The following is a 10940-nucleotide window of genomic DNA, read 5'->3' as shown; positions in this document are numbered from 1 at the left end:
TGCTATTCTGCTGGACTCCTGCTTTGCTTTGCTAACCTGCTGACCTCTTAACTGGGTGAGAATGATTGGACCTGCAGCACTTTAACTCAGAACCCAGAGTGACTCCAAGGGCCAGTTGGCTGGCCTCCGATCTGAAGTCTCAGGGTCATGAAAGACTTCCAATCACCCATCTTCTGCACCTGGATTCTGACATATGTGACTCTGCCCTGCCAAGTGTTGCCATTCCAGTCCTGGACCCTTGGTAGTGGGCATAAGGCACTGGTTTCAGCAGAATCGACGTATCCTCTGTTGAACCAATGAATCATCCCTGCTGCATGCATCAGAACCGACGCAGCGCCTCAGCTGGGTGGATCGACAACGCAGCATTGCCACTGCTGCTTGGCGAGGACGCCATGTCCTTGAATCTTAGTCAACAGCAGCCTCAATGACTACTCCGCATCACAGGACCCTGCTCATCGAAGCTGATGAATTGTCACTGCTGCACTGATCAGAAACAGGACAGCACTTCCACTGCTTGGAGTGGCACCAGCAAATAAGTTAATCTGCACCACGGTTCCTTGACTGAGACCTATCCAGGATTAAGGTACTTTTGCTCAGTGAACCACACTGGGCCCCCGCATCGGACCAGGCTCCATCTCGGTCAGTATGAGCGTTGGATTTTGTCGCAGTCCTTCGCCACCAGATATTCCAAGTAAGTGCTTATTGCTTCTAAGCACTATTTTACAGCTTATTCTTTAAGAACTCATAATTTAAGTTCTAGTGATAGGATTTTTGTTGTTTTGGTCTGGTTTGATTTATACAAATATTCAATTGTTCTAAACTGGTGTGGGTGCTGTTTGTGTGGTGTTCTCACGGTTGTTATTGTTTAAGGTGTTGCACAAAAATACTTTACACATTGCCTTCAAGTTAAGTGTGACTGCTCTGTGTCAAGCAACCGGAGGGTAAGCCGAAGTCAATTTGGGGATTACCGGTGCCTTACCGTGAATAAGATTGTGATTACTGCTTGACCACGCCCCGAACACCCAGTAGGAACCCAATTTCTAACAATTCCCATCTCAGATTCTCACTCTCCCATGTTATCACTGTGGGTAATTGTGCATTTTGTTTTTCTAAATAGGTTTATGAATGTTTGTGTACTTTTCTTTTTTCGTTAAAGCCTACTTTTTGTGGCGTAGCTATTGGGGGCTGGGCAGAGTTCTCGGGAATACTTTGTTGTAATTTAGCAAGGCAGTGGATTACTAAATTTGTGGTGCACCCCCTCAAAGGAATGATTATCTCACTTCCACAGAGCAGGCATTTAAACTGAGAAATGACATCGTATTCAAACTATCTTAGAAATATTCATTCAAAATAGTGCAAAATCATCTAGAGTGCTCCAAAACTATATACACAGGTCTAAACCAGAACCCCTTTCCCATTTGAGATTTTAATTTGTATTTCTATATTAATACATATTTATAGCTTTGCGTTGTATATTAAGATGTTTCTTCTGTAAAAAAAATCCACTGGATGTAAAGCCATTAACATAAAAGTATTACAAAATGCATTCGTGCCAGAATAAAAGATCACTATGCAACTACATAATAAAATAAAAAAAGAATCACAAAGTATTTCAGAAGGTTCATAAGACCCCAACAAATATGTGGAAATATACAGAAATAGGTTACCTGGTTTGAGGAGGTGTATATTACAAGTTTAAAAGAGAGAAAGAACCATCATTGGTCAAGCCTTTGAAAGGGAAGAGCCTTTCTCGGCTTTGCTCCTTTGCATTAGTTTCCCATGGCTGTCAGAGCATCACAAAGCAGGTGTGCTGTGAAGTATGCATTTGTTTGCGTTGTAACGTTCCAACGTAGAGGATAGCCATTTAAAAACGGTAGAGTGAAAATTAAAAAGTGCGCAGGATGAGTTACTAAGAAGGAAATGGCATGGCAGCGCACTTTACAGTCGTAAGGCCCTAAAAACAAAAACAAAAAAACAAACAAAAAATATAACAACGAACAGGGCAGGAAGGTCTGCACTGATGCGCACTTGACAAGCTAAGGACCAGGGCAGTAGCCTGTGAGCGGAAAAGATGCGCTGGAACGCATGGACCAAGAATATTCATTGTTATTATGAGAAATATTTCACTTGCCTCTGTTTGGTTCCTCACTCTTTAGAAGCTGAATGGGAAGCCAAATATTAGTCTACAGTGTCTTGGTCAGTTCCATCCCTCCCCAGTCTAATGTAAATTGCAATATGATAAACATTACGTGTTTGAGTGAATGTTTTATTTCACTGTTTTTTTAGTAATACCATACTGTATTGTGGATTTTTGTCGTTTTGGTTTAGATAGATTTATTTTTCGAAAACTGGTGTGGTGTTCATTTGTAATGTTTTCACTATATTGTTGTATATTACTGTACGTGTTCACAAATGCTTTACACACTGCCTCCGAGATAAGCCTGTATATCCGTGCCAAGGTGGTGAGCAAGGGTTATTTTAGAAGTGTATCCCCCTTACCCTGACTGGAAGCAAGGGTCCCTATTTGGACAAAGGTACCTACCTCTACCAACTGGGGACACCCATTTCTAGCATAAGTGGTCAGCCGTGAGGATCTGGACATGCACACAGATGTGTACACTACCGCTGTTTTGCAGACTATTACGCAACCACATACACTTGGTAGATTTTTTTTTTCCTGGTAATTTCTTGCATCTTGAGACCTGCCAATTTTCTCCATGAGTAAACCAGCATCCAATGCATCTGTGGGTATCAAATTTGAAGAGGAAAGGGTGGATACCTGGACTGTGCTACAACTAAAAGCTTCTGCAGAAAATTTGAAATCTCAGTGAGGCCTCAACAGAAAGGCAGAATACCAAAAGGTGCGGAGCTTCCGCTGCAGTCCCAAGGTTTAGGGTCTGGTGGGTAATTTACTACTAGATGTTTAAGAGATCATTATAGGGTGCATCACGTGACTGGGCGATGACAAGTTCACAGTCAAACCCCACAATATGGAGAATAAAAGCCATTGAAAAATACTTGAACATTGAATGAATGCTTTAAAAAGTATATTTATTCCAGTAATGAAAATATTGATAAAAAACAGATTGGAACAATGAACTAAAAGAGCATCGGTTTAGGGTGTCCTCATCGTGGAAAGGATTAACATTGTAGATACAAGGCAACAACGCCAGAGCAATTAGAAGGATATACAAACAAGAATCTTTGGCACCGATTATTCAAATTACATGAAAAAATTGAAATAAAATGCATATGTACAGCCAAATTCACACATTTATAACTTGTGTATTACATTGATTACAATACAACACGGAAACTGAACAAACGCATCTTAGCTGCATGGTGGGACCCTTTGACTTGCAGCAACTCCCAGGCAAGAAGTAAAGTAGGACAAAAATATACCCTCCCTAAATATATGTACGTAGGCACTCAAGGAGAGCCTGGTCCCAGATGAGAATGTTTTGGGTAGGCTATATTGATATATGTGAAGCAGACCATTTCTCTGCACCTTGTTCACATTTAGGGGTACCCACCAGGGCAGCATTTAACCCATTCTTTTTCCTCTATAAATTCTGATGGTTTAGGGGTGTTACGGAAGAGTGCACACCACCCCACCAGGACTGGCAAGTATAAAAACAAGCAAATGATATTTACAAAAGGTACACATACACAAAAGCTCTACAGACTCAACCGTGAGATAGGAGGCTCCTGCTGTGCTAGCGCCTCCTCGGAACACCACTACCTCCTCCCACACTGAACTGGGCAGAGTCTGGCATTCCATGGCACAGGGGAGGGGAATACACATTTTAATCAGTTCATTCACAAACTGAGCAGCCTATACCACTCAACACTGATTTTCTATCGCATTCACACGGATGTTTTTCCTGTCCCAACAAACTCAACGATTAGTGAAATGAAGACCACTGGCATGGAAGCAGGAAGAATAAAGCTAAGTCACACTGAAACAAAAGTTTGTTGCATTACAATAAAATGTTCAAAAGAAGTGTTAAAACAATTAAAGTCTTCAGTCCTCACATGAGTGAGAAAGTACTCAAACTAATTAAAATGAGGGATCATTTGAAAGAAAGTGTTCTTAATGTGAAAGGCATGCTACCTCCTTTGTCATGTTGCTCAATCCCAGGTTCAGGGGGTTAAAGTTTAGAAAAGAGGCTTTTCAGTAAGATTCCCCGATTTTGCGTCAGTTGCACTGCATCATGTGGAGGTGGCATTTATCGGTTGTGCTGTATATGTTACCATAGCTCCTAGAAGAAGAAACAGGGCCAAGGAGTAGGGATTCATGCTAGATTAATGTGTTAAATTAGTTAGGTGCAAGGAACACATCTGGATACAATACATACAGTTTATATCAAATGTGGTAACCTGGGGTAATGGGTTCAAAGATACAAATGATGGAACTAACCCTGAAAATCAAACAAACAAGGGAATTTATGATAAAACAGAACAGAGCGAGGTTATGGTGATCCACCTGTATCAGTTCCCGAAGGATCACAGCAAGACTATAGAACGAATAAGCATTGGCAAAATGGAGATAACAGGTCCAGAACCACAAAAAATGGAGTAGGATGGAAAGGGCGGTCCGAGAACAACTAAGATTTGGGAAGGTGGAGAAGAGACTTCAGTATAGAATGACATTTGGGAAACAAAGGCCTGTGATGGCCTTTAGGGATTCTCTGCCACCAACCAGTTGATGGGCAAGATAGACATTGTAGGTTCAAGAATGGTTAAAGTGAGGAGCCACGTTTCTGTGCTCATTACTATGAGAATAAGCAGTTAGATTAATAATAAAAGCAACCAAGTCGCGTTACAAAAGAAAAATGGTGTTGATATAATTGTAGAAAACTACACCCTGCTTATTATTTAATGCTCAATTTCCAGATTCAAGACCGTGCTGGAATGAAAGCGAACATGACATACAGTATTGATCTCCCCCAAAACACAAACCATCAGTAAAAAAACTCTTCTAAAAGTTGCCATCAGGATAAAAGCCAGGCTATGGCCTGCGTGGAACATGAGCTCTCAATGCCATTAACTCCACTGCTCAGCCAGCGCCTCCCGTGGTAATGGTTTGGAGTCCCACCCCTCCCCCGGCAGTCCCAGGGGCTGTGTGTGTTTGAGGCTAGCAGGCGGCACACTTTGCCCTAGTCCTCGGTGCCACCCGGGCATTCTCTCCGGGGCACACACGGGCCGGACTGGCCAGACTGGAAGACGTAGCCTTTGTTGCAGATGCACCCTTCGAGGCAGATGCGTTGGCATATTAGAGGAGGGCGCCTGAAGTTCTGGCAGTTCAGGGGGCACCTAGTGGCACACGTGCTGTAGTGGCTGTTGGCATCACAGCTCTTGCACTGGCTTTTCTGCACACAAACGTTAGATGCAGCATTCTCCAGCACGTAACCCTCATCGCAGTGGCATCCGCTCGTGCAGTGAAGTGGGCATGGACGGGACACCGGGTGTGTAACATCGGCACAGGTTTTTGGACAGGCAGTTCCACACTGCTGGTAGTGGGCATTTGCACTACAGCGGGGTTTACAGGAACTACGCTTGACACACCGAGTTGAAGCATCATTTTCAAGCACATATCCCTCCTCACAGACGCACCCCTGGACACACTGCTCTGTGCATGCCCGGACGGGGTTTTCATAGTTGTCACAGGTCAGGGGGCAGGCACTGCCGCAATCGTCGTATTTTGAATGGTGTGGGCACACTTTCTTACAGTCTTCTGGATGAATGCAGCGTTTGGAGGTTGCACTTTCAAACACATATCCCTCCTCACAGAAGCATCCCTGGACACACTGCTCTGTGCACACTAGAGGAGGATTCTCATAATTGGCACACGTGAGGGCAGAATGTACCACAGTCTGTGTACCTTGAATTGGGCCCACAGGCCTTTTTACACTCCTTCCGTGGAATGCAGCGCTTGGAGATGGCACTTTCAAACACATATCCCTCCTCACAGAAGCATCCTCCCACACACCGCTTTGTGCACACTAGAGAAGGGTTCTGATAGTTGCCACACGTGAGGGGACAGGGAGTGCCACACTCTTTATAGTGGGCGTGGTCCAGGCATGTCTTTTTACATTCACTCGGACGAATGCAGTTTTTGGAAGTTGCACTTTCTAAGATGTACCCAGTTTTACAAGCACACCCCGGTACACATTGCATCATGCATATAGGAGGGTTCCTGTAATTATCACAGGTGAGAGGACACGCTGTGCCGCAAAACACGTCTTGTGAATTGGCTGGGCAGGTTTGCTTGCAGTCACTGGAAGGGATGCAGCGTTTGGAAGCCAGGCTTTCGTAGACGTATCCTTCGTCACAAACGCAGCCGCTCACGCAAGACAGCGTGCAGATCCTGGGAGAGTGATGCGGGCCTGTCCCATCCGTGCAAGTCTTCGGGCATCCAGAGCCGCACTCCGTGTAATGCATGTTAGGTGGACAGCTTCCTGAGTAGGAAAGAATTGGGAGAGACGGATAATTATACAGGATGTTAAGGTTTATTAGATTAAATAATATTTCGATATGGACTTTGCTGAAAAGACTAACAGATTTCAAAAAAGTTCCCATCGAATATACCCTTCCTTAGGATTTTAAACACTTAATTTCTCTAAAACGTGAACCAACCATGTACCAGCTTAGAACATAGCATATTTTTAAATAACATGCGTTAATACATTTTCATCGTTTCCAATTATAAACCTACATGTGTATGTATTTAAACAAGAGTCCCTGTAAAATAAAAAATAAAACACAAATTGATAAAGTGTGGCAAAACAACTTTGAACACGGCATATTTCATATTACACAGTTACATTCCCCAACAACCCCTCCATCTTGGTGACGTCAGAAGAGAAGCTAGCTGGTTTAGCTCGACAACAGAAATTGTCAAGGAGAACAGACAGCACTAGGACACTCAGTATGGGAAGGGCACAGAGTTGCAAAGATTCTATTTCGCGACATCTCTTTGTAACGTTTTAATGGTAAAGTGTAAAAAAACAATGATTGGAAGTGTTGTAAGTCTGGGTTTGTAGAAGAACCTTCTCCGCAGTGTAGCAGTAAATGAGGGAACAAACTAAGTACTGTGTGAAAAATCTTTCATCAAACCTCGAAAAATTACCCTCACATGGAAGTTGATGAATGATTAAGTTTGTAAAGGCTGCACACCTTTTGTTAAGTCGATTACACAATAGGCAATTTGCCATCCTTGGCAATATAAATGAATGTTTTAATGCAAGTCTTCCCACCTCGACTCATTTTCAAAAGGACATTCCTGACACAGGAGGGCGCCCTTCCAAACATTCAAGGGTACAATTAGTCAAACTCTTGCTTGGTCCACATGGCCGGATTTGCAGCACAAAGAAAAAATCTCACTAGAGATCCCTCTTTCCAAGTCAGCTCGTTCTCCCACTCACCCCTTCAGACAGGCTCTTGGCTTCATTTCCATACAGAATTAACTGAAATGCCAGTGCTTTAAAAACGCGGTGGGTGAAATCCCTCAGGTTTGCAGAGCCTTTCGACTTTTCCGGTACAAAACCTTTGGGGACATGTGAGAGAAGGGCAGGCGACAGTCCGGATCCCCATTTATGGACTCTGGCTTTTAGAGGCCCGAGGGGAGCACTGAGGCGGCCATTTTCTTGTATCCAGGTACATCCTGGGTAGACCCATCGTCTCCCAACAACAAGACCTAATCCATTAAGCAAACCAGTTCCAGTGGTCGAAGTGGGCGGGAATGGCCGGGCACGGCGTGCTCTTACTTAAATTGCAAGGATTCAGTTCCCCTACATTTTTATTTTGAAAATGCGTCTCCGGACGCAAGAATATCACCATCGTATATAAATAACGCTCGCAGTTCCTGGCGTTAGAGGACGGGCGGCAGAGAAGTAACAGGATTATCTGGCACATGCATCAATATTGCATTTTGCGATTCCTTAATTGCAAAAAATAAGGAATCGCAATTAAGGAATTGCAAAAATGCCATGCATAAAAAAAAAAGCTAAAAAATAGATTTCTATAAAAATTCCTAATTGCGATTCTCTAATTGAGAATCGCAATTAAAAAAAAACAACCCCATTCATTCCTATGGGCCTAGAGGCCCATAGGAATGAATGGGAATGACTCTTAATTTGCGATTCACCATTAGAAATTCGCAAATTAAGAATGCAATTTCAAGGGTGCAGGGGTGTCCAAAGGACACCCTGTTGCACCCCTGAAATCTTTCCATAAGTACATTTTGCACACACATGCCGCAAATTACCATGAAGGTCAATGTCATGGTAATTCGCACCCCTTATTTGCGAATTCGCAAATTTTTAAAGTTTGATGCATTGCATTTAGGAAATCTCAATTTGAAATTCCTTAAATGTAATCACAATTTAAGAAATCGCAATTTTGCAATTTCTTAAATTGTGAAAATACCAAAAATGATAAAGCATCCCAAAAATGGGAATTGCATTCGCAAACGGCCGAATTTTACGATTTGCACCATTTGCAAATGCAATTTCCTTTGATGCATGTGCACGTATGTCTTAGCTCTTGCCAAGAGAAGAAAAATACAGAGTCCACTTCTGCTCTGCCGCTTCAGCTAACACCGCCCACTCTTTCCTTCTTACCTCTCTTTGTCTAGCAGTTCTGCTCTTTCTGAAAAGCATTACTTCAAGACGGGGTTCTCACTATCCTCTCCTTTCCTTTTATTTGCTTCCCTGTGAAATGGATGGATTTATAATGGAAATGTATTTTTCTGATGTGATGTGAGACGGCACTTTTACGCACTACCACTCCAAGGAGTATCTTGGCGCTTGAATTCCATAAAGGCAGAAAGGCAGTAAGTGGTAGAAGGCTACCTGTCTACGCAGCAGATTCGGCATCTGGAATAAAAGGTTAAAAATATGAAAAATAACTGAAGTAAGACAGAGTGGTAGAAACTGGCCAGATTGATTTTATTCACACTCAAATACATTAGCACCACTTTTACAGAGTTTGCCAGTGAAGCGCTATTTTTGTTTTCTTGTCTTCCCTGCGCTTGCAACTAGTGCAGCAATCCTGGAAGTACTGCAATTTGTGGATTGGAAAACAAGATGTGTACTGCTGCTCCGTGTCTAAGGATGTGGTCTTCTACCATACTGCTTACGTTTCGTAAGGATACAAGCCATGGACGTTGAAATCTGTCCTTTCTGGGCCCTGTAGTCATGTACTTATCTTTTCAGGCAAAATCACTCACCGATTTCTAAATAGTGAGTGTAAAAGCGTTAATGTAACCATGTTGTTCCTGCTTACAAAACACATGCTTTGCTAAATTTTGCATTCCCTCATGAGGGTTTGCTTTTTCCAGGATGTGGTTACTTTTTTTGTAGCTCGGATATTGCTCTGGTTTAGTGTGTCATTTAAATTAAGCCGCATCTAGGTGTTTATAGCGGACAGCAATTGGGTTGTAGTTTAAGGCGGTGTCAGTTTATTTCAGTGGGGCAGTATGGTGTTCAGTGGGGGAGAGGATGTGGCACTATGGCCAGAGCTGCTGAATTTGGAGAACCAGGTTCAGCCTTAACAAGTCTACCAGACCACTACTGAGAGAGCACAATCCCATGCTAGACCTTAGAAGCCCTGGTGTCTTAGCACCAGCAGGTGGACCCTAGCAGTGGTAATTGTGGGTTAACCTTCAAGGTTTGTCCACAACAATTCATACTGAAGTTCATCTCCAATCCTGCGGGCAAGCCTATGAAGCAGCACAGCCTAGAACCACAGCGACGGTCACTGTTGTCAGAGGACCCTTGAGAAGGGCCAGTTCTAGGGCAGTGCAACCGGTGTGACAGCACCGGTTGCTGACTTTGGGTGGAGGCATTATGTTTGCAAGTATATTAAGGTTTTAAAAGCGCTTGCTGCCTCCTTCCTTGACTCCAGCAATTGTGGGCAACAATAAAAATGTCAAGACGACTATGGTGTTTAATGTTCTTCATAGAGAGATCATTTTGTTTACTGGAAGTTTTGATTCATGGAAAAGTTGCTCAGAGGGTTAATGTGCCTGCTGCAAAGAAAATGTACCATGCGGATCACAATGTGCACATAATATAAATAAGTCAGTGGGCTACTGCTTTAGTCCGAGAGATCCTTTTGTTACTTGCAGTTTATAAGTTGAAATCCTAACATAGAACAGTGAGCTATTAACTTTCATCTCAGAGCTGCATACAAACGGCAAGGTATAAATTAGAGCGTTATGTCCCCTCCCCCCTCCCCTTGTTTTGGATTATTCTAATGTTTCAAAAAGTCTTCTTTTGGATAGAAATCAATTCTGATTAATAAAGAGAATCCCCCAAACATGGTATTAGATTTTAAATTCTGAGTTTGTGTTTCTGCAGACCAATCACTATTAAATAATATGGCCTACTAGTGTGGTGGTCATGTGACTCCTACACCTTGTAGTCCTTAGTCTTATGTAACATTTTCTATACAGTGATTTACACACAATGATTGTCTGAGTAATCTGTGTGATGTTAAGTGCTCCGACACCCTACACTGGTATGAGTGGCGCTGTAAATCAAATTAAATGCATACGAGAGAGAGTGTGGTATGGAGACTTGAGGGGCACTGTTCAAGGGTGGTAGTAAGGGAATCCATGGCAGATGTCATCATTAGGGTGTAATAACAAACATTGATGCACAGGGCACCACCAGTGCTAAGGCTGACCCTGCCCTTGAGGCCAGTCTGCCTCACCTTGGGTACCTCCATTGGCCTGGTTTCAAAAATGGTAGCTGCAACTCACCAGGGATTGGCAATGCAGGATTTGCGCACACACCAAACTAAGTTTGCAAACTTCCGTTTCTGCTTCATTCACAAGCACTTTTAGCATGTGCTGCTTGTTGTGGGGCCACTGGAATTACTTATACAGCTAAGGAGGACAAAATTATGCCACGGTGTTGACTAAATTACGCATA

The 10940-nt window shown here is 43.0% G+C and overlaps 1 pseudogene across 1 annotated transcript; it reads right to left on the bottom strand.

Annotated features, from left to right (window-relative positions):
• Window positions 1–3032: 3032 nt before the first annotated feature.
• Window positions 3033–6457, bottom strand: LOC147701369 (zonadhesin-like; annotated as a pseudogene). Its single transcript, XR_015297456.1, has one exon. The product of XR_015297456.1 is annotated as a zonadhesin-like (transcript).
• Window positions 6458–10940: the final 4483 nt, after the last annotated feature.

This window comes from Lissotriton vulgaris, chromosome 7 (assembly GCF_964263255.1).
Source record: "Lissotriton vulgaris chromosome 7, aLisVul1.2, whole genome shotgun sequence".
Classification (NCBI taxonomy): domain Eukaryota; kingdom Metazoa; phylum Chordata; class Amphibia; order Caudata; family Salamandridae; genus Lissotriton; species Lissotriton vulgaris.
This window is presented reverse-complemented; position numbering and strand designations above follow the sequence as displayed.